Source organism: Equus quagga, chromosome 15 (assembly GCF_021613505.1).
Source record: "Equus quagga isolate Etosha38 chromosome 15, UCLA_HA_Equagga_1.0, whole genome shotgun sequence".
NCBI classification, from domain to species: Eukaryota; Metazoa; Chordata; class Mammalia; order Perissodactyla; family Equidae; genus Equus; species Equus quagga.
In genome coordinates, this window is record NC_060281.1 from 37,364,858 (window position 1) to 37,387,425 (window position 22,568).

Genomic DNA, 22,568 nt, shown 5'->3' on the forward strand with positions numbered 1-22,568 from the left:
ATCCCTGGGGATGGAGCCTGAAATCATGTTTAAAGATTGGAATAGATTTAAGAATTCATAGTATCCAAACCTCATGTTTTGGAGGACTAATCCTGAGTAATCATCATTGATACCACTTTCAGCAAAAACTCAGGAAACCACCAACACAATGTTTACTCTTTCCTTTTCTTTCACTTTGTAATTCTCTTTTCAAATTCTTCAATATAATAGTGCAATTTTTTTTCCAATTTTCGCTCAGCTCTTCTTATTAATACTAACTTGGCATGAATCATTCTGTTTTCTATTAAAATCATTGGCCATATTCTTAGAAATAAATTTCTCTCTCTCTCAAACATACACGCCCACACACACACATCCCAAGATACAAGTTTAATAGTAAATAATACCTTAATGAGAATAACATCTAGTAATATCGCCATAGCCTAGAAAAGAGTCTGGCATATGGTAGATTCATAAAAAATATTTGTTGAATAAAAGAAAATATAGAAGAAGTTTAAAATCTGTAATAGTCTATAGAAAGTGAATTTAGGTGTTGTAGAAATTTATAAATGAAAAAGAGCAAAAAACAAATCTTGAACCATAGTTAATAAGCAGTGTTGACTATTCAAATTAAAGATTTCTTTTAGTGTTGTGTTGTATTCATCTTTGCAGGACTCTGTTAATCTTTTGTAAACACCACTTTTCTATTAACAAAATCCATGACCAGGCAAGAGGATATTCTGCCACCTCTCTATTATGCCTTTCCTGTTGGATTCTTGGTTTCCCTAATCCTTTTATTCCTAATTCCTTCCAGTATTGCTTTGGCGGCTATTGTTATTATGTTGCCAAAAGGTGAAATTAATTTGGAATAAGAAGTTCTAAAATGCAATAAAATGGGGATCAAGGTACATGGATTCTAAGCACAAATCTACTGCTAATAACTTTGAGATTCTAAAGGCTGCTCCCCCTCCCCTACTTCCTGGCCTTCTCTCCCTCCAAATAAAAAAAGTCAGCTTTTAATAACAAACAAAAGACAATGGTTTTAGCTCTTCACTGAAACCTGGTAGCTTTGTGTTCAAATAGATCTATTGCTATGTTTTGAAAATGTACTCCTCAGTCCTTGCAAATCCTTTAGTGACAGCATGGTTCTTAATTTCAATATCTTCCAGATTATCAGGCCTTGTTTCAAATTACCCAGAATCATAAAACTCATGTTACTCACCAGAATTTACTTTATCACATGTTGGTGCTTACTTTTGTTTCTTCCCTCTATCCTTGTGCTTTAAGAGTCACAGAGAAGGAGCTTCTCCAGTCCATCATGGTGCCAGCTGACGGCTCTTAAAATGCTTTCGAATAGGCTGTTGTTTCTCAGAGATCACTGCAACATCTCATAACTCAGTCTAGAACATGATTTTAAGTGATTTTGTTCTTCTCAGTGAGGCAAAGAAAGTGATCTGAAGCAAGAAAGTGTTTATTCTAATGCAAACATCTGAAATGCATTCTATCTACAAAAGTGCAATAAAATTGACATAGGCATTTTAATATAAATTTCAATATGTTTTATTATTTCCCTAAGACTACCATAGCAGAGTACCACAATATGGGTAGCTTAAGACAACAGAAATTTATTGTCTCACAATTCTGGAGGCCAAAGTCCAAATTCAAGGTGTCAGCAGGGCCGTGCTGCTTCTGAAACCTGTAGGGGAGAATCCTTCCTTGCAACCTCTTAGCTTCTGGTGGTTTGCTGGCAATTCTTGGAGTTCCTTGGCTTGTAGCTGCAGCACTTCAACCTGCGCCTCTGTAGGCAAATGGCATTCTTTCTTGCTTATCTGTCTCTTCTACCTGCATTGTAAGAATACCAGTCATATTGGATTAGGGCCCACCCTAATTGAGTATAACCTTCCCTTCACTTGATTACATCTGCAACGACCGTGTTTCCAAATAAGGTCACATTAACAGGAACTGGGAGTTAGGACTTCAACATATCTTTTGTTGATGGGGCAGACAATTCAAATAATAGAAATAGTATATAGTATACCATAATCATGCTTATCAAATTATAACAATTCTTTATTATAAGTACCTGATATGCAGTGGTAAACCTAAGATGCAGGTATTAGTTCTGTCCTATTCCAAGTTCATAAAGGAAGTACATGGTGACCATGATAATTTCTAAGATTATTGTTGACAATGTTGCTCTTTCTCTTATTCACATTGATGTGTAGATACAGAGGTCTACAGTAATAGAAAAAACAGATTCCTCTCACTTGGCATGAATATCCAATGAAGGCTTTTCTCTTCATACACACCTTTGTTAAACTTTGCAGTTCTAAAACATAAATACAGATTGCGTACTTGTAAGACCCAGCACCAAGCATTTGGTTAGAAGTGAAAGAGAGAATACTTACATGTTTTCACTTTGCTAGTGTGGGGATATTCAGCTAATCTAGAGTTCAGATTCCCCCTTCAGTCCAGAACTTACTCTAAGTGAAGAACACACTCATGCATAGATACACTGAGCACCACTACCTTTTTGGGTCTAAGGAATTAAGAGCAAAAGCAAAAACCTTTTGGATTTAGGAATATTTAATATGGTATTAGGCTATGAACTCTTTAGTGGAAGAATAACAAAGATTGTAGATATCCAACTACCTTCTGGAAGAAGCAAGATGATCTTTAAAGGACAACAATAATTCTACGAAACTAGAAGATTGACATACTGATGGGAAAGTTAATATCTGACAGATGAAATGACATTACTGCTGGTCCTCCATGAATGCTGGTACATTCAGTGATTACCAAGTGTTGTGTGATCATGGAATTGGAGAAATGTGTTAGGGGATGAAGTTGATGGAACAGAATCCTTAGAATAAATACAGATCTGTGTATTTAAAATATGCTAACTTTGGACAGGATAATCCTTGAAAATGGTTAATCATCAAAGACAAGGAAAGTGAAAATTGCTACTCAGGCTCTGTTAAAGGTAGTACTAAATTCTTTTAAAAATTACTGTTTGCATAAATTCTGCCATTCCCTGGGTTTTCCCAGGAAGATTATCCACTCATTTTAAAGAGTGTTTCTGTGTGTAAGAAGCAGTATAAATTAGAATGAATAAATGATTCTATAACCAAACAAAAGTTGAAATCTGTGAATGCTATGGAATCTGCCTGTGAATAAAACGCTAATACTAATCCTGAGGGCTAGTTTTATAAGCCACCAAAGTCAAAGTACATGCTTTAGAGTCTGAGATACTTGAGTTTGTGCTTATTTTTATTGGTCCCAAGAGTGTCTTGTCCCATGTAACTCATTAACCTCGGTTCAAGTATCCAGAGTTTGTCTGTCTCTGGGGAGCAGCCTAAGAGGAAGGCTCTAGAGAAGTGACATCAACAAATAGTCAATCTTTTCCTGCCAAATTGACTAGGCGTCAACCTATTGTCTCAACTTACATTTCCCATATCTACTACTATTGAAGGCATTTTTTGGCCACTCTTTACGTTCTTCATGCTTATTTTCAGAAATATCACTTCTTCCTACTTTGAAGAGGAAAAAAAGAGGACATTAAGCATAAATATATGTGCCTTTCACTTGTCATAATAGTTGTATTCTTGGGTTATTACTGATTTACTGAAAAAATTGTTTTCTAATGTGCTATCAAGTCTATTACCTGCAACTTTTTTGAGACCTTGTGACTCAGTTATATCTGATCTATTCCATTTTTGACTTCTTATATCCGTAGCCTAAAAATATGCTCATGTCTATCTGATTAGAAAAATAAAATTAGAATTAAGCACACCCACATACTGTTCTAGCTCTCTCCTTCCATTAACCTGCAGTCTTTTTGAAGGGACACAGAATATCTAAAAAATGCTTTCATTTGCCTTCTTCCCCTGTGTCTTTGGTGAAGCTCTTTCAGTGAAGTCGTCAAAACTCTTTCCATCACACAAAGTAGATGAGCTAACCATCATCCAGCTTGATGTAATTTAGCATTGATGATGTTTTCCTCCTTCAAGAAATCGTGCCATCCATTGACTTCTCTTTGTTTTTCTATTATTTCTTAAACTCCTGGTTCTCAGTTCTTTCTCACTTGGCACAAACTTCATTGTGTAGATTTCCCAAAGTTCCATCCTTGGCTCTCTTCTCTTCTCTCTCTACACTCTTCCTGAGATACTTTGCCACTTCTGTGTCTCAAACTGCTATCTATTTATATGATTAATCTTCAATCTATATCTACAATTTAGAACCCTCTTGAGTTCCATACTCAAGCAAACAGAATCTTGGCTATGTACACACAAATTATTTGTTAACTCAACAATTTCAGTGGTCTTACAATCTAACTTATCATCTTCTGCAAACAGCTCCTGTCTTTGCATGTCAAATTTCCAGAATCTCAATACCAAACCTTCAGTAACCTCAACAAGAACCCTATGAATTGTCCTTGACTCTTCCCTTTGTTTTGGTCACAACATTGAACCTAAGCTTTGTTGATTCTCTTTCTCACGTGTTTTCAGAATATATTCACTCTCCAGCACACACTTTCTATTTATTAGCAATATATTAGTTAAGATCTTTTTACCCTTGTGTGAATCAGTTATCTCCTAAGAGATCTTCCAACCAAATCAACTCTCAGCTTCTACAGTGTTATTTGAATTATTTTTCCTAAAACTAAAACAATCATATCACTTCCTTGCTTAAAAATAGTTTTGGCAACCATTATGTGCATGATTAAATAAAAAGCACATCATTAATATGTGAAACTGTGTTTATTCTGTGGACCTTCCACTTTTGGGAACAAATCTACAATGTACTAATCATTGAATACACCATTCCAGGTTAGGGCCAGAATTAGTATTATGCATTTATTACTCTATTGTTTCACTTCATCTGAAAGGTATTATCTTGTCCTATTTTCGCATACAACATATTCCATTCCTAATACAAGACTTTGCTCAAGGATCATATTCCTTTTTTATGTTATATTTTAATAGAAATGGCTTTTATTATGAAAAATAATTCACATCCCAATATATAAACTTTTGTTATAATGGTTGTTATAACATGGGAATTACATCTGCTGTTTGTTACTAAAAACATCCGTTCCAGTTACCTTGCAACACAGCCTTTTTTTCCCACCAGCTTTATTGAGGTATAATTGATAAATAAAATTGTAAGATATTTAAAGTGTACAGCAAGATAATTTGATATATGTATACATTGTGAAGGGCTCCCTCCCATTGAGTTAATTAACATATCACTTTCTTTACATATTTCTCTTTCTCTTATTTTTTTTGAGGAAGATTAGCCCTGAGCTAATATCTGCCACCAATCCTCTGATTGCTGAGGAAGAGTGGCCCTGAGCTAACATCCATGCCCATCTTCCTCTATTTTATATGAGACACCTGCCACAGAACGGCTTGACAAGCAATGCGTTTGTCCACACCCAGGATCTGAACCGCGAACCCCAGGCCGCCAAAGAGGAATGTGTGAACTTAACCGCTGCACCACCAGGCCAGCCCCATATATTTCTCTTTTTTGTGTGTGTGAGAACATTTAAGTTCTACTCTCTTAGCAAATTTCAATGATACAATAAAGTGTTACCAACTATAGTCACTTTGTTAGACAGTTGATCCTCAGACACTATTCTTCTTATAACTGAAAGTTTATACCCTTTTACCAGCTTCTCTCCATTTCCTTCACCCCCTAGTCCCTGGCAATTGCTTTCCTATTTGCTTTTTTTATGAGTTCGACCTTTTTATTTTTTGATTCCACATGTAAAGGATACCATATAGTATTTGTTTTTCTCTGTCTGGTTTATTTCATTTAGCATAATAACCTCCAGGTACATTCATGTTGTCACAAATGACAGCATTTCCTTCTTTTTTAAAGCTGATAATATTCTACTCCATTATATATATACCACATTTTCTTTATACATTCATTCATGGACACTGAGGTTGTTTTCATACCTTGCCATTGTGAATAATATTGCCATGAACAAGGGAGTACAGATATCTCTTCAAAGTAATGAGCTCATTTCCTTTGGATACATACCCAGAAGTGGGATTGCTGTAGTTCTGTTTTTAATTTTTTGAGGAACCTCCCTACTATTTTCCATAGTAGCTGTACCAATTTACATTCCCACCAACAGTGCACAAGGGTTCCTTTTTCTCCACATCCTCACCAACACTCGTTACCTCTTGTCTTTTTGATAATAGCAATTCTAACAGATGTCAGGTAATATCTCATTGTGGGTTTAATTTGCATTTCTCTGATAATTAGTGATATTGGGTACCTTTTCATGTACCTGTTGGCCATTTGTATGTCTTCTTTGGAAAAATGTCTCTTTAGGCTCTTTGTCCATTTTTTTTAAAGATTGGCCCGGAGCTTCCAATCTTTCTTTTTCCCTCTTCTCCCCAAAGCCCCCCAGTACATAGTTGTATATTCTAGTTGTAGGTCCTTCTAGTTCCTCTATGTGGGATGCCACCCCAGCATGGCTTGATGGGCAGTGCTAGGTCCGTGCCTCAGATCTGAACCAGCAAAACCCTGGGAGGCAGAAGGGGATCGCACAAACTTAACCACTTAGCCACAGGGCCAGCCCCTCTTTATCCATTTTAAATTGGGTTATTTGTGTTTTTGCTATTGAGTTGTATACGTTCCTTGTGTATTCTGGATTTTAACCCCTTATCTGATATGTCATTTGCAAATATTTTCTCCCGTTTGCTAGGTTGCCTTTCCCGGGAGGAAGCTTTTTAGTTTGATATAGTCCCACATGTTTGTTTTTGCTTTTGTTGCTTGTATTTTGGTGTCAAATCAAAAAAATCATTGCCAAACCAATGTCAAGGAGCTAACCTCTTGTGTTTTTTTCTAGGAGTTTTATGGTTTCAGATCTTATGTTCATGACTTTAATCCATTTTGAGCTGATTTTTGTGTATGATGTAGATAGGGGTCCAGTTTCATTCTTTGGTGTGTGACTATCCAGTTTTCCCAACAGTATTTGTTGAAGAAACTGTCTTTCCTCATTGTATGCTTTTGGCTTTTTTGTCATAAACTAATTGACCATATATGAATGGGTTTATTTCTGGGCTCTCTATTCTGTCTCATTGATCTATGTGTCTGTTTTTATGCAATATCATAAGGTTTTGATTACTATAGCTTCGTAATATAGATTGAAATCAGGAAGTGTGATGCCTCCAGTTTTGTTCTTCTTTCTCAAGATTGCTTAGGCTGTTTACAGTCTTTTGCAGTTCCACGCAAATTTTTAGAATTCTTTGTTGCATTTCTATGAAAAATTTCATTAGAATTTTGATAGGGATTGCATTTAATCTATAGGAGGCTTTATGCGGTATGGCCATTTAAAATATATTAATTCTTCCAATCCATGAACACGGAATATCTTTCCATTGATTTGTGTCTTCTTCAATTTTTTTAATTAATTAATTTGTTTTTTATTGAGGTAATATTGGTTTATAACATTATATAGATTTCAGGTGTACATCATCATATTTTGATATCTGTGTAGACTACATCATATTCATCACCCAAAGACTAATTACCATCCATCACCAGACACATGTGCCCAGTCACTCCTTTCGCCTTCCACCCTCCCCATTCCCCTCTAACTACCTATCTAATCTCTGTATCTACATGTTTGTTTGTTGCTGCTATTGTTGTTTTTATCTGCTCTTTATGAGTGAGAGCATATAGTATTTGATTTTATCCATCTGACTTATTTCACATACCATAATACCCTCACGGTCTATCCATGTTTTCACAAATGGCAATATTTCATCTTATTTATGGCTGAGTGGTATTCTATTGGGGATGTATACCACATCTTCTTTATCCAATCATCCCATGATGGGCACTAAGGTTATTTCCAAGTCATGGTTATTGTGAATAATGCCGCAATGGACATGGGGTGCACATATCTTTATGCATTTGTGTTTTCAAGTTCTTTGGATGAATACCCAGCCCCATATCTTTTGGGTAATTTCTATACTGTTTTCCATAGTGGCTGCACCAGTTTTCATTCCCGTTCCCTTTTCTCCACATCCTCTCCAACACTTGTTATTTCTTTTCTTGTTAATTATAGACATTCTGATGGGCATGAGGGGATATGTCATTGTAGTTTTGATTTGCATTTCCCCAATAAGTAGTGATGTTGAACATCTTTTCATGTGTCTATTGGCCATCTTCCCTGGAAAAATGTTCAGATTTTTTTTTGCCCGTTTTTTAATTAGATTGCTAGTTATTTTGTTGGTGAGAAATATGAATTCTTTATATATTTTGAATATTAGCCCCTTATCAGATATAGGGTTTGCAAACATCTTCTCCTAATTGTTAGGTTGTCTTTTTGTTTTGTTGATGGTTTCCTTTACTGCACAGAAGATTTTTAGTCTGATGTAGTCCCATTTGTCTATTTTTTCTTGGGTTTCCCTTGCCTGATCAGACATGGTGTTTGAAAATATGCTGCTAAGACTAGTGTTGAAGAGCATACTGCCTATGTTTTCTTCTAGAAGTTTGATGGTTTCAGCTCTTACATTCCACTCTTTAATCCTTTTTGAGTTAATTTTTGTGTGTGGTGTAAGATAATGGTCTACTTTTATTCTTTCGAATGTGGCTGTCCAGCTTTTCCAACATTAATTATTGAAGAGACTTTCCTTTCTACATTTTGTATTCTTGGCTCCCTTGTGGAAAATTAGTTGTCCATAGATGTGTGCATTCGTTTCTGGGCTCTCAATCTGTTCCATTGATCTGTGTGTCTGTTTTTGTTCCAGTACCATGCTGTTTTCCTAACTATAGCTTTGTAGTATATGTTGAAATCAGGGAGTGTGATACATCCAGTTTTGCTCTTTTTTCTCAGTGTTCCTTTGGCTGTTCGGGGTCTTTTGTTGTTCTGTATAAATTTTAGGATTCTTTGTTCTATTTCTGTGAAAGACGTTGTTGGAACTTATAGGGATTGCATTGAATTTGTAGCTTGCTTTAGGAATTACAGACATTTCAACTATGTTAATTCTTTCAATCCAAGAGCACAGAGTGTCTTTCCATTTCCTTGTTTCTTCTTTAATTTCTTTCAACAATGTTTTCTAGTTTTCAGTGTACAAGTCTTTCACCGCTTTGGTTAAATTTATTCTTTGGTATTTTACTCTTTTTTTTGCGATTGTAAATGGAATGATGTTCTTAACGTGTCTTTCTGTTACTTTGTTGTTAATGTATAGAAGCATGACTGATCTTTGTATATTGATTTGGTACCCTGAAACTTTACTGTATTGATTTATTATCTCTATAAGTTTTTTGGTGGATTCTTTAGGGCTTTCTACGGATCTGCAAATAGTGACAGTTTCACTTCTTCCTTTCCAATTTGGATCCTTCATTTCTTTTACTTGCTTTCTCTGCATCTACTTAGAAGATCACGTGGTTTTCATTCTTCATTTTGTTAATGTGGTGTATCTTGATTGATTTGCTGATGTTTAACCATCCCTGCATCTCTGGTATAAATCCCACTTGATCATGATTTATCATCTTTTTAATATATTGTTGTCTTCAATTTGCCAGTATTTTGTTGAGGATTTTTGCGTGGATGTTCATCAGTGACATCAGCCTGTAATTTTCTTTCTTTGTGTTGTCTTTGCTTGTTTTTGGTATCAGGGTAATGTTGGCCTTGTAGAATGAGTTAGGAAGCTTCCCCTCCTCTTGAATTTTTTTGAAGAATTTGAGAAGGATAGGTATTAAGTCTTTGAATCTTTGGTAGAATGCACCAAGGAATTATCTGGCCTGGGACTTTTATTTTGGGGGAGGTTTTTGATTACTGTTTCCATCTCCCACTGGCGATTGAGCTATTCAAATTCTCTATTTCTTATTGATTCAGTTTTGGAAGATTGTGTGATTCTAAGAATTTATCGTTTTCTCCTAGATTATCCAATTTGTTGGTGTATAGTTTTTCATAGTATTCTCTTATAATCTTTTGTATATTTGGGGTGTCCCTTGTAATTTCTCCTCTTTTATTTCTGATTATATTTAGTTTTTCATTTTCTCTTTTTTATTTGGTAAGTCTAGCTACAGGTTGGTAAATTTGTTTATCTTTTCAAAGACCCAGTTCTTAGTTTCACTGATTCTTTCTGTTGTTTTTTAGTCTCTATTTCACTTATTTCTGCTCTGATTTTTATTATTTCCTTCCTTCTGCTGATTTTTGGCTTTGTTTTTTCCTCTTTTTCTAGTTCCTTTAGGTTCACTGTTAGATTGTTTATTTGAGATTTTTCTTATTTGTTGAGGTAGGCCTGTATTGCTATAAATTTCCCTCTTAGAACTACTTTTGCTGTATCCCATGAATTTTGGCATGTTGTATTTTCATTTTCGTTTGTCTCTGTGTAATTTTTATTTCTCCTTTGATTTCTTCATTCACCCAGTAGTTGTTCAGTAGCATTTTATTTAATCCCCATATATTTGTGGCTTTTCCAGTTTTCTTCCTATAGTTGACTTCTAATTTGATATCGTGGTCAGAAAACATGCTTGGTATTATTTCAATCTTCCTAAATTTTTTGAGACTTGCTTTGTGGCCTAGTATGTGATCTATCCTGGAGAATATCCACATGCATTTGAAAAGAATGTGTATTCTTAGGTTTTTGGATGGAATGTTCTTTATGTATCTACTAGGTCCAAGTAGTCTAATGCATCATTTACGGCCAATGTATCCTTATTGATCTTCTGTTTGGATGATCTATCCATTGGCGTAAGAGGAATGTTAAAGTCCCCTACTATTATTGTGTTACTGTCTATTTCTCCTTTTACGCCTGCTCTGTAATTGCTTTGTATATTTTGGTTCTCTTATGTTGGGTGCATAGATATTTACAAGTGTTATATACTCTTGTTGGGTTGTTCCCTTTGTCATTCTGTAGTGCCATTCTTTGCCTCTTGTTACAGTTTCTGTTTTAAAATCTATTTTGTCTGACATAAGTATTGCTATCCCAGCTTTCTTTTCAATGCTCTTTTCATGGAATATCTTTTTCCATCCCTTCACTTTCAGATTGTGAGTGTCTTTTGGTCTGAAGTATATCTCTTGTATGCAGCATATAAATGGGTCTTTTTTTTTCTTATCCAATCAGCCATCCTATATCTTTTGATTGGAGCATTTAGTCCATTGACATGTAAAGTAGCTGGTGATAAGAACGTACTTGTTGCATTTTATTACTTTCTTTGTGGGTGTTTTAATAGTTCTTTTCTGTTCTTTTCTTCTTCTTGTGCTCTGTTCCCTTGTGGTTTGATGGCTTTCTTTAGTGTTATGTTTAGGTTCCTATCTCTTAATTTTTTCTGTATTTATTAACGGTGTCTGTTTTGTGACTACCATGAGGTTCATGTATAATAACCTATGTAAATAGCAATCTATATTAAGTTGATGATCTCTTAAGTTTTTGACCTCTTGCTAAAAGCTCTACTCTTTTATTCCCTTCCTCCCACATTTTATGTCTTCGATATCATGCTTAACCCCTTTTATGTGTGTGTGTACCTGTTAACCTTTTATCCTGGAACTAGATAATTTTAGTACTTTTATCTTTTGACCTTGTTAGCTTCATAGGTGGTCGATCTGCCTCCTTTACTGTATATTTACCTTACCAATGATTTTATTTTTTCTTGGGGGCTTTTTTGATGATTTTCTTATTTCTGTTTGTGGTCTTTTTCTTTTCCACTTAAATAAGTCCCTTGAGCATTTCTCATAAGGCTGGTTATTGGTGATAAACTCCTTTAGTTTTTACTTCTCTGGAAAATCCTTTATCACTCTTTCCATTCTGAATGATAACCTTGCTAGGTGGAGTATTCTTGGTTGTAGGTTTTTTTCCCTTCCACATTTTAAATGTATCGTGCCACTCCCTTCTAGCTTGTAAAGTTTCTGCTGAGAAGTCAGCTGATAACCTTTTGGAATTTCCTTTCTATGTAACTTGTTATCATTCTCTTGCAGGTTTTAGGATTCTCTCTTTATGTTTAATTCTTGACATTTTAATTATAATGTGTCTTGGTGTAGGCCTCTTTGAGTTTATCTTGTTTGGTGCTCTCTGTGCTTCCTATACCTGGGTGTCTGTTTCCTTCCTTGGGTTGGGAAAGTTTTCAGCTATTATGTCTTTGAATAGATTCTCTGCCCCTTTATCTCTCACTTCTCCTTCTGGGACACCTACAATATGGATGTTAGTGCACTTGATGTTGTCCCAGAGGTCCCTTAGACTGTCCTTGTTCTTTTCAAATCTCTTTTCTGTTCAGCCCTGGTGATTTCCTCTAGTCTTTCATCCACCTCATTGATCCATTCTTCTGTATCAGCTACTTTGCTATTGAGTCCCTCTGGTAAATTTTTCATTTCCAGTATTGTATTCTTCATTTCGGACTGGCTGTTTTTTCTATTTTTCAATTTTTTGCTGAAGTTCCCACTGTATTTATCTATTCTTCTCCCAAGATCAGTGACCATCCTTATGACTATTAGTTTGTTCTCTTTATCAGGTAGATTATTTATCTCTGTTTCATTTATTTCTTTTTCTGAGGATTTGTCCTGTTCCTTATTTGGAACATATTCCTTTGTGTCCTCATTTTGCCTATTTCTCTGGCTTATATCTATGTTTTAGATAGATCAGCTATGTCTCCCCATGGAGAAGTGGCTTTATGTATGAGATGCCTTATGAGGCCCAGCAATGTGCTTCCCTCTCATCACTGGTTCCAAATGTTCCAGGAGTGTCCCCTGTGTGGGCTATGTGTGTCCTTCTATTGTGGTGGGTTGCTCTTACTGCAGGTGCACAAGAGGGCTAGGCTGTCCCCCCGATCAATTGATTGTAAGACTCAGCTGCAAGCAGCTGCTACTGTCCCTTCAGTCACTTTTTTAAGGCAAATGCAGCCCTTGCACAGTTGGCTGCAAGATATAATAGTGCATTCCTGCTGCAGTTTTTCTGTTAAGTGGGTAAGCTCTAGCATGGCTTTTGCTAGGCTAAGGGGCTCACAAACGCTGTAGGCCTCCAGCCTGCAAAGCCATTGTCAGCTCTGTTGGTGGTGCAGCTGGGTAGGCCCAGCCCCAGGCATGGCAGTACACAATAGTTTCAGGTGTTGGAAGGCAGGGCAGATTGCCCATATGGCTCAAGATTACTTCCAGCCACGAAGCACCTTGGCTAGAATGTTGCTTTTTTCCTCTCCAGAAAAGTATCTCTGCCACTTCCACCTTACTCAGCACTGTCCCTTTTTGTGGGCATTCTTTTTATTCAGTTTCTGGTTCTCTCTCAGGGGTAATTGTTCCAATGGCAGTTGTAAATTTGATGTGTCTAGGGGAGGAGGTGAGTTCAGAGTCCTCCAATTTTGCCACCTTCCCAGCTCCTCAGCATAATTATTCAATTTTTTAGAAATAAAAGTCATAGTTTTCAGTGTATAGATATTGTGTCTCCTTAATTAAATTTATTTGTAAGTATGTTATTGTTTTTGATTCTAGTGTAAATGAGATTGTTTTCTTAATTCCTCTTTCTGATAGCTCAGTGTTAGCATATAGACACAACAGATTTTTCTATGCTGTTTTCATATCCTGCAACTACTGAAGTCATTTATTCATTCTAAATTTTTTTGGTGGAGTCTTCAGGGTTTTCTATAGATAATGTCATGTCATCTGAAAATAGTGAAAATTTTACTTCTGCTTTTTGATTTGGATGTCTTTTATTTCTTTTTCTTGCCTAATCTCTCTGGCTAGAACTTCTAGTACTATGCTGAATAGAAATGGTGAGAGTGGGCAAGGAATCATATTCTTTATGAAGACTATAAAATCCCCACTTGCTTTCTATTTTGAGGTCCTACATTTCTTACCTAATTATTATTATTATTAAGCAATGACCATGGTGTTAATTCTTGACTGCCTATGTTCCCCACTGGAAAGTGAACTCCTTCAGCACACGATCTACTTCTTCTTCATCTTTCTATCCCCAGTGCTTCATTCCATGTCCTATGCATTCTAGGTTCTCAAAATCTTTATGCTTAATCAATATCAAAATAATGAGCTGTAATTCTGGAAACCAAAATGTAGTTTCAGTGTAAATACTAATTGTGGTGGATTGAGAGAAAACTACAGAAATTATCTTATTCTCTCTGTATATGTTGAAAGTATGTCTATATCTTCTGCAAGTGGATATTGATTTAAGAGGTGAGATTATGAATGTGCATGTGAGGGATCTTCTTCATATGTAAAAATAATTTATTTTTCTGTTTAAATTTCTTTGGCAGTGTACCATTGTCTTCAGAATGAAGTGTAAACTCTTAAACATAGCAGTCAAGGTCTTTCCTGATGTGGTGTTTCCCTGTTTTTATAGTTTCACAGATCCACTCTTTGCTATGTGGCTCCTTTCACTTTGAATATCCTTATACGGTGGATGTCTTTTCAACCATCATAGTTCAATTAAAATATTTCTTATTCTACGAAGTGTATAATTTTCTTCCAGGTAGGATTTATAATGCCCTGTTTTTATGCTCCCAGAAGAAGCTAAACCATTTTTATTACCAAACAGGAAAGAATTAAAATAAGTCATATAAGCAACTATCTTAATATATAATTAAAAGGAACCCAAAGAAATAAAAGAGAAAATAAAAAACAACAAAGAAAGAAAGAAAAATAAAGAACGTATTAATAAATTAATTTTAAAAAATATCAGAGGGGCTGGCCCAGCGGTGTAGCAGTTAAGTTCACACACTCTGCTTCAGCGGCCCAGGGTTTCCCAGTTTGGGTCCTGGGTGCGGACCTAGCACCGCTTATCAAACCATGCTGCGGCAGGGGTCCCACATATAAAATAAAGGAAGATTGGCACAGATGTTCCTCAGCACAAAGAGGAGGATTGGCAGTGGATGTTAGCTCAGGGCCAATCTTCCTCAAAAAAAGAAATCAGAATCTATTAGTTAAAAAGAAATTGGGATTGATTCTCTTCAGGAAATAAATCTGGTATGGCTTTTAAAGACAAGCCACTAATAAGGCTACGAGTGTTCTCTAGAGTTACATATACTTGCTATCCTTTCTCCATTGAGTATTTTTGGCTCCCTTGTCAAATATTAGTTCACTCTATATGTGATGGTTCGTTTCTGGACTCTTGATTTTGTTCCATTGGCCTATGTGCATTTTTATGCCAGTACAATACTGCTTTATTACTATAGCTTTGTAGTATAGTTTGAAATCAGGAAGTGTGATGCCTCCAGCTTTGTTCCTGCTTCTCAGGATTGCTTTGGAAATCATTGTCTCTTGTGGTTTCACACAAATTTTTGGATTGTTTCTTCTATTTCTGTGAAAAGTGCCATTGGAATTTGATAGAAATTACATTGAGTCTATAGAAGGCTTTGTGTAATGTGGACATTTTAACAATATTAATATTCCAATCCATGAACATATGATATCTTTCCATTTGTTTGTGTCTTCTTCCATTTCTTTCATCAAAGTCTTGTAGTTTTCAGTGTAGAAATATTTCACTTTTGTAGTTTTCAGTGTAGAAATATTTCACTTCCTTGGCTAAATTTATTCCTAAATATTTTATTGTTTTTGATACTATTGTGAATAGGATTGTTTTCTTTCTTTATATTTTCAGATATGTCATTCTTAGTGTATAGAAATAAGTGGATTTCTGTATGTTGATTTTATATCCTATAACTTTACTGAATTTATTTATTAATTCCGTTTTGACTTTACAAAGCACTTCAGAATTCAGCCTGAGAGTGATAGTTTTGTATATATTGAAGTCATTAAATAAAAATAAATATCTCAAGTTGAAGAACTGAATTTCAGTTCTTCAGTTCAGAAATAATTCACCTTTTATGAAACAAACTTAATAAAGGGAGCAGTGTGTTATGTAGATAAGATGTGAAAATGAGCAAAAGAAACCTAAATCAAAATGGAATCAGAAGTCATGAAGCTTTCATGCATGTATCACCTACTGCAGCTTACAGATCCCAGCAGGAAGAAAGACTTCTTTCTGACCCAAAAACAAGTTGATCACCGCCTCTTGTAGCTGATGAAAATCCTTCACAACCTCCACAATTTCCTCCTAAAACCTAATAAAAGCTGACTTTCCTTTGTCACCTCAGACTTAGCTATGGTTTGCCATAGTTTCCTTGTCCTGAATTGCTCTTCCTTTGCTATTTCTGAATAAACTCATTTTGACTAGCTAAAGCCCTTATTAATTCATTTTTAAAGTTGACAAAGGAAAGACATTTAAAGAAAAGTAAAAAAAAAAAAAAATCCTGGAAGCATCCTTGTAAGGTATAATTTGGGAGAAAAATCCTAACTTATGAGGATTTAGGTACCCATAAAGCTTTGTAATAATTGCACACACAAATAATGATTTATCTGAATACAGCATTTATGAGTAGGAATTATTGCAGTTGCTTATTGGAAATTGGAAAGCATTTAATTTGTCAGAATAGATATGTATTACTACATAGAGATAGTGATAAATGAGTAGATACATAAACAGATGAAGGTAAATAGTCGTGAAATTTACCTCAGGAAAGAAATGAGGGAGAATTATTTATCAATGTTCTGAAATTACTACTTAAAATGGAAAAATATCTGAAGGATAGAAACAGTCTTCTTGTCTTATCTAATCAAAAACAACAATTACTCCAAAAACTAAATCAAATCCAACAGATGTAGAAGAAAGAACATAATAAAGATAAGAGTAGAAATATTGAAATAGAAAACAGATAATCAACGCAGGAAATCAGCAAGAGCACAAAGTGGTTCTTTGAAACTAATAATCAAATTGATAAAATCCTAGCAAGATTGTTAAATTCCTGCAAGACTAATCAAGGGAAAAGAGAGAGAAAGGACACATTACCAGTATCAAGAATGAAGCAGAATCTTCTAAGAAAACAAAGTTCAGAATCAAGTCTTGCATGAACAAAGATACAAAATACCTTGACAAAATATTAGCAAAAAATGAACAATGTATAAAAGCATAGTACACCATGACATAGTGATTTTGTTCCAAGAATGTAGGGTTATTTAACATTCAAAGATCAATTAATGTAATTCACCACCTTGATGGAATAAAAGATAAATATATAATCATCTCAATACATAGAGAAAAAGCATTTGGTAAAATTCAAAACCGTTCATGACAAAAGGTCTCAGGAAACTAGAAATAGAAGGAAACTTCCTCGGTCTATTAAAGAGCATCTATGAAAAACCTAGAACTAAAATCATACTTAATGATGAAATGATAAATGACTTCCTCAAAGATTGAGAATAAAGCAAATAAATGTACTCCTACCACTTCTAATCAACACTATACTGGATATTCTAATCGTGCAATAAGGTAGAAAAAGAAAAAAAGCACAAAATATGAAAGCGACAAGAAAAACCCATTATTTGGAGACAAAGTGATTTTGTATAGAAAAACCTAAGAAATTCACAAAATATAAGAGCTTAAAGTGAATTTATCAAGGTTGTAGGATACAAGGTCAATTTATGAAAATAGATTTTCTTTCTGTATACTAGCAACAAGCAAGTGGACAATGAAGTAAAATCCAACTTACGGTAGTGTCAAAAACTAGAAAAATAGAATAAATTTATCACAGTATATTCAAGACCTCCATCTTGAAAATACAGAACATTGTTGAGAGAAATTAAAGACCTAAATAAAAGGAGAGCTATACTATGCTCATGTTTAGAAAGTTCAATATTGTCATGATGGGAATCCTCCCCAATTGATCTATTGATCCAATGTGGTTCCAATCAACATCTTGGCCAGCTTTTTTGTAGAAATTGGCAAACAAATTGTTAAATTTGTATGAAAATGGAAAGAATAGAAACAGAAGTAGGTGACTTGAATTAGGTACTTCAAGACATATTGTAAAGCTACCATCACCAAAACAGTATGGAACTGTCATAAGGATGGAAAAGGAGATCAATGAATCAAAATAGAGTCCAGAAATATCCCACATCTGATTGACAATTAAGTTGTCAACTGAATTTGATAAAATTCAATGGGGCAAAGAATTTCTTAAAAGATGGCACTAGAACATGAATACACATATTTAAAAAATGAACCATGACTCATATCTCATACCAGACTCCAAAATTAATTAACAATGGATCAAGGTCTTAAACAGAAAAGGTAAATCTACGATGCATACAGAAAAACAATATAGGAGAATATCCCTACTTTATCCTAGGGAAATATTTCTTAAGACATGAGAGACACTAACCATAAAAAACTTACACATTGCACTTTACCAAAATAAAAAATTTCTGCTCCTCAAAAGATAACACTTAGAAAATTAATAGATTAACTACAAATTGGAAGAAAATATGTGCAATATATATATATATGATCAAATATTTATATCTAGAATACATAAAGCACACATAAAAATCATTTTTAAAAAACGGCAAACAATTTAGTGAAGAGTAGGCACAAAGCTTAAACCAGATGTTTCACAAAATAAAATGTATACATGGCAAAAAACACATGAAAATGTGTTCAGCATTGTAATCATGAGGGAAATGCAAATTAAAACCATAAGTTCCCACTTTACAATCACTAGAATGGCTAAATCAAAACACAGAAACCCTGAGGCTGGCCCCATGGCGTAGTGGTTAAGCTTGGCACCCTCCACTTTGGCAACCTGGGTTCGTGTGTTTGGATCCTTGGTGCGGACCTACACCACTCATCAGCCATGCTGTAGTGGTGACCCACATACAAAATAGAGGAAAACTGGTACAGATAGTTGCTCAGGGAAAATCTTCCTCAGCAAAGAAAAAAACCCAGAAACCCTGATAATACCAAATATTAGTAAGGACGCAGAACAACTGGTACCCTCATGTGTTGCTTGTGGAATATAGTTAGATAAAATATCCTAGAAAAGTGTTTGGGCTATATAAAGTTAAATATACATCCTCTGTGATTGAGTATTTACACTCCTGGGTATTTTCCTAACAGAAATGAAAACAGATGTCCACACAAAAGACTTGTGCAAGAGTAGTCTTACAGTGGTTTTGTTCATTATAGCACAAAGCCAGAAACAATACAAACGTCTGTAATAGAAAAATGGGTAAAAATGTGAAAATTCACAGAATGTAGTTCCACTTATCGATAAAAATGAACAATCTACTGATCCATGCAAGAACAAGGATGAATCTCAAAAACTTTCTGTTGCATGAGAGGTCATTTGAATGGATGCTATATGTTTCTAATTTTGTGAACTTCTAGAATCATCAAAAGACCAATTTAAGGTGATAACCAGAATAGCTATTTCCTTTGGGGATTTTGACTGGGAGGGGACATGAAGAAAGTTTTTAGGGTGAAGTAAACACTCTATATCTTGCTCTAAGTGATAGTTACACAGATGTATACATTGGTTTTAAATACAAATACAGATTAATATCTCCTGTAAACATAGATGCAAAAATTCAAAACAAAGCTTCAGGAAATTGAATCGAATGATATATATAAAAATAACAATACATCATAACCAAGAGGGACTTATCCCGGGAATGCAAGGTTTGATTAACGCTTGAAAATCAATCGATGTAATTCACCATGTTAACAAACTAAAACGGAAAAAAATGTGATCATCTCAATAGATGCAGAAAAAGCATTTGATAATATTTAACATACACTTCTGAGAAAAAATTCTCAGCCAAGTAAAAATAGAAAGGAATTTCCTCAACCTGACAAAGGGCATCTGTAAAAATATACAAGTGTATTCATATACCAAAACATTAAATTATGCACTTTAAACATGTGCAGTTACTGTATGTCAGTTATACCTCAATAAAGCTGAAAAGAAAGAAAGAAGAAAAGGAAGAAAGGAAGGAGGAAAAGGAACGAAAAAAAATCATGCTACTGCTGACATTGCCATCTTTCCAAAGTATGTGGTAATATTTTAAATTTTAATTTCTACTTTCTTGCTACTTATTATGTTCCTTTTTTTACCTTCTTAAGATGTACACTTAGGTCATTAATATTGAGAATTTCTTCTCTTCTAATGTAAGTATTCAAAGCTATAAACTTTCTTTAAATTACTGCTTTTGCTATATTTACAAAGTTTTGATATGTAATGTTTTCATTTTCAGTCAAATTTTTATTATAATTTCTCCTTTAATCCATGAGTATTCTGATTATTTCATGGAATAATAATCTATGAATTTTTGCAGTGCGCCTTTAAATTTCTAAACAGAAGATTGTTTCATATTAATTTCTCACGTGTTTTGGTCAGAGATCATGGACTGAATGACAACTATCTTTAAAACATGCTTGAGGCTTTCTTTGTGTAATATTCCTTCTGTGTCTGATAAAAATGTGTCTTCTCTAGAATAAACGTATACCTAAAAGGGCATTTAATGCAGAGCAGGAACCACGGATCAAACACAGGAACCACCCCCGCCCCCATGGTGATCACTGCTGCTGGGAGGTAGCAGACTGTAGTGGTTAAGAACATGGGGTTTGGTGTCAGATACGTTGGCCATTCAAATTCTGGCTCTGTTACGCACCATCTGTGACTTTGGGCAATTTTATTTAACCTGTCTAAGCCTACTATTATCTGTAAATAAAAGCTATTTGTGCCAACGAAAAAAAAAAGGGTCTTTTCTATTTTGGGGTACAGAATCTTTAGTTTTTCCTTAAATCAATTTTGTCAATTTTCTTGCTAGGATCCTTTATATCCTCGCTTTTTTTATTTTGCTTTTTTTTACCAACAATCTAAAGTAATGTTGAAATCTTATACTACATTAGTGGGTTTAACTTTTTCTCCCTTTATTTCTATCTATTTTTTGCTTCATATATTTTGAGGCTATTTTACTAGGGGCCTTTACATTTTAAATTCCTAGTGAATTGAACCTTTGAACTTTTATCATTAGTTTGTAAGCCTCTCCATGTCTAGTAATGCTTTTTGTCTTCAGGTTTGTTAAAGTCTATTTACTAGATATTAATGTAGAAACACTGGTTTGGCATATTTTTTCATTTTTTACTCTCATCCTTTTCATGTCCCCATGTTTTGGTGTGTCTGTTTTAAACAGAATATAGTTTGATGGTTTTTTTCACCATCCAATCAGTCAATCTTTGTTTTTTAAACTGAGGGAAGGGAGTGTTTAGCTCATTTAGAGATATCATAACTATTAAGATATTGAGACAATCATAATCTACTTTAGTTTTCTCAGACCACATAGTGTGAATTTGGGTTGCAAATATACACGTTGGCAGACTTGAAGTTATAAATTTTCAGGACAAAGCTTCCTCTCCACCCACCAGTCGCTCTATTCTTCTCCAAAGCCAAGAGAGGCAACTTTCTTTTCTGTGTTCTGCATGACAGGTGTATTTTTCATGCACCCTTACCTCAAGGTTGTTGCCTTTGGAGCCCCAGCTTTGTGTGATGATCTCTTTTCAAAATTTCCCCACCTTTGTAGACCATATAGATATACAATGACTTATAGGAAGAGATAAATGTCTTATTATTTTCATATTATATAATTTTCACAAGAAAAATATAGAATAAGAAACTATTTTTTATTTATTCCATCAGGAAAGATTTATTGAGTATCTACTACATGCTAGGACCTGAATGGTTTTGGTTGCAGAGGATTTCAAATAAAGATGGAGATAGAAGCCAAAGATATTTTTTAATGTTTTCAGTCTTTGCAAAGATTTTGTCCATTGGAGAAAAAGATAAATCAAGAGAAAGAAATATTTTGCTTTACAAAAGTTGGGTTTGATTCATAAAAGTTAAATTTATCCACCAAAAGAGGTATTGATGTCAATACCTCCTTTTCCTCTGAGAGTAAAGAATTTAACACACTTTCACATCCATTGGACTCCTCAATCCTAGCCTCAAAAGTTTGATACTATATAGTTAAAAAAAATTCTGTGGTATTATGGAAATATTTTATGTATTTCTTTGGTCTTAACTATTTGTTACCAAAGAATTTGATCTGTTTTACTCTCTGTATTTCTTGCTGTATCTCCTATATATCATTCTTCTCCTACTCAAGTATTTACCCCAAACTTTTTTAATATAGATATTTGTACAGATAACTTCTGCAGCTTTATACATTGAGAAGTTTTGCAAAGGGTGAGTTTGATTCATAAAAGTTAAATTTATCCATCACGTGGATGATTTTGGCCAACAAATAATTGGATATGTAACAACTGGTGTTTGAAACCAATTTTTAGCACAGAATTTGGATTTGTGGGTTATTGGCATATGAGGAAAAACTGAAGCACTGTGAACTGTCTGTATGACAGGAGTGATTGTAGAGAAAAAAGAGAAGCACTCCAATGACAGAAACACCTTCTGACTTGAGAAATAAAGTGTCCTTATCTAGTTCAATCCAGGAAAATTCTCCTTTTACGTTCTTTTAAATGGCCTTTACTACATTTCTACATTGAATGCAAAAGGCTACTATTTAATGTGTCATCCAGCTCATAATAGTGACTTACTATGCTTTTTAAGAAAATAGACACAAATAAACATTTCCCATAAAAGAAAAAAGTATAATAAAATTATTTGTTTAACTTTTTTCTTATGCTTTGTGTCAAAGCTATGTGTAGCAATGTCTACTTGAAAGTTTTAATTGAAAATATGGCTATTTAAAGGGCTCACTAGGA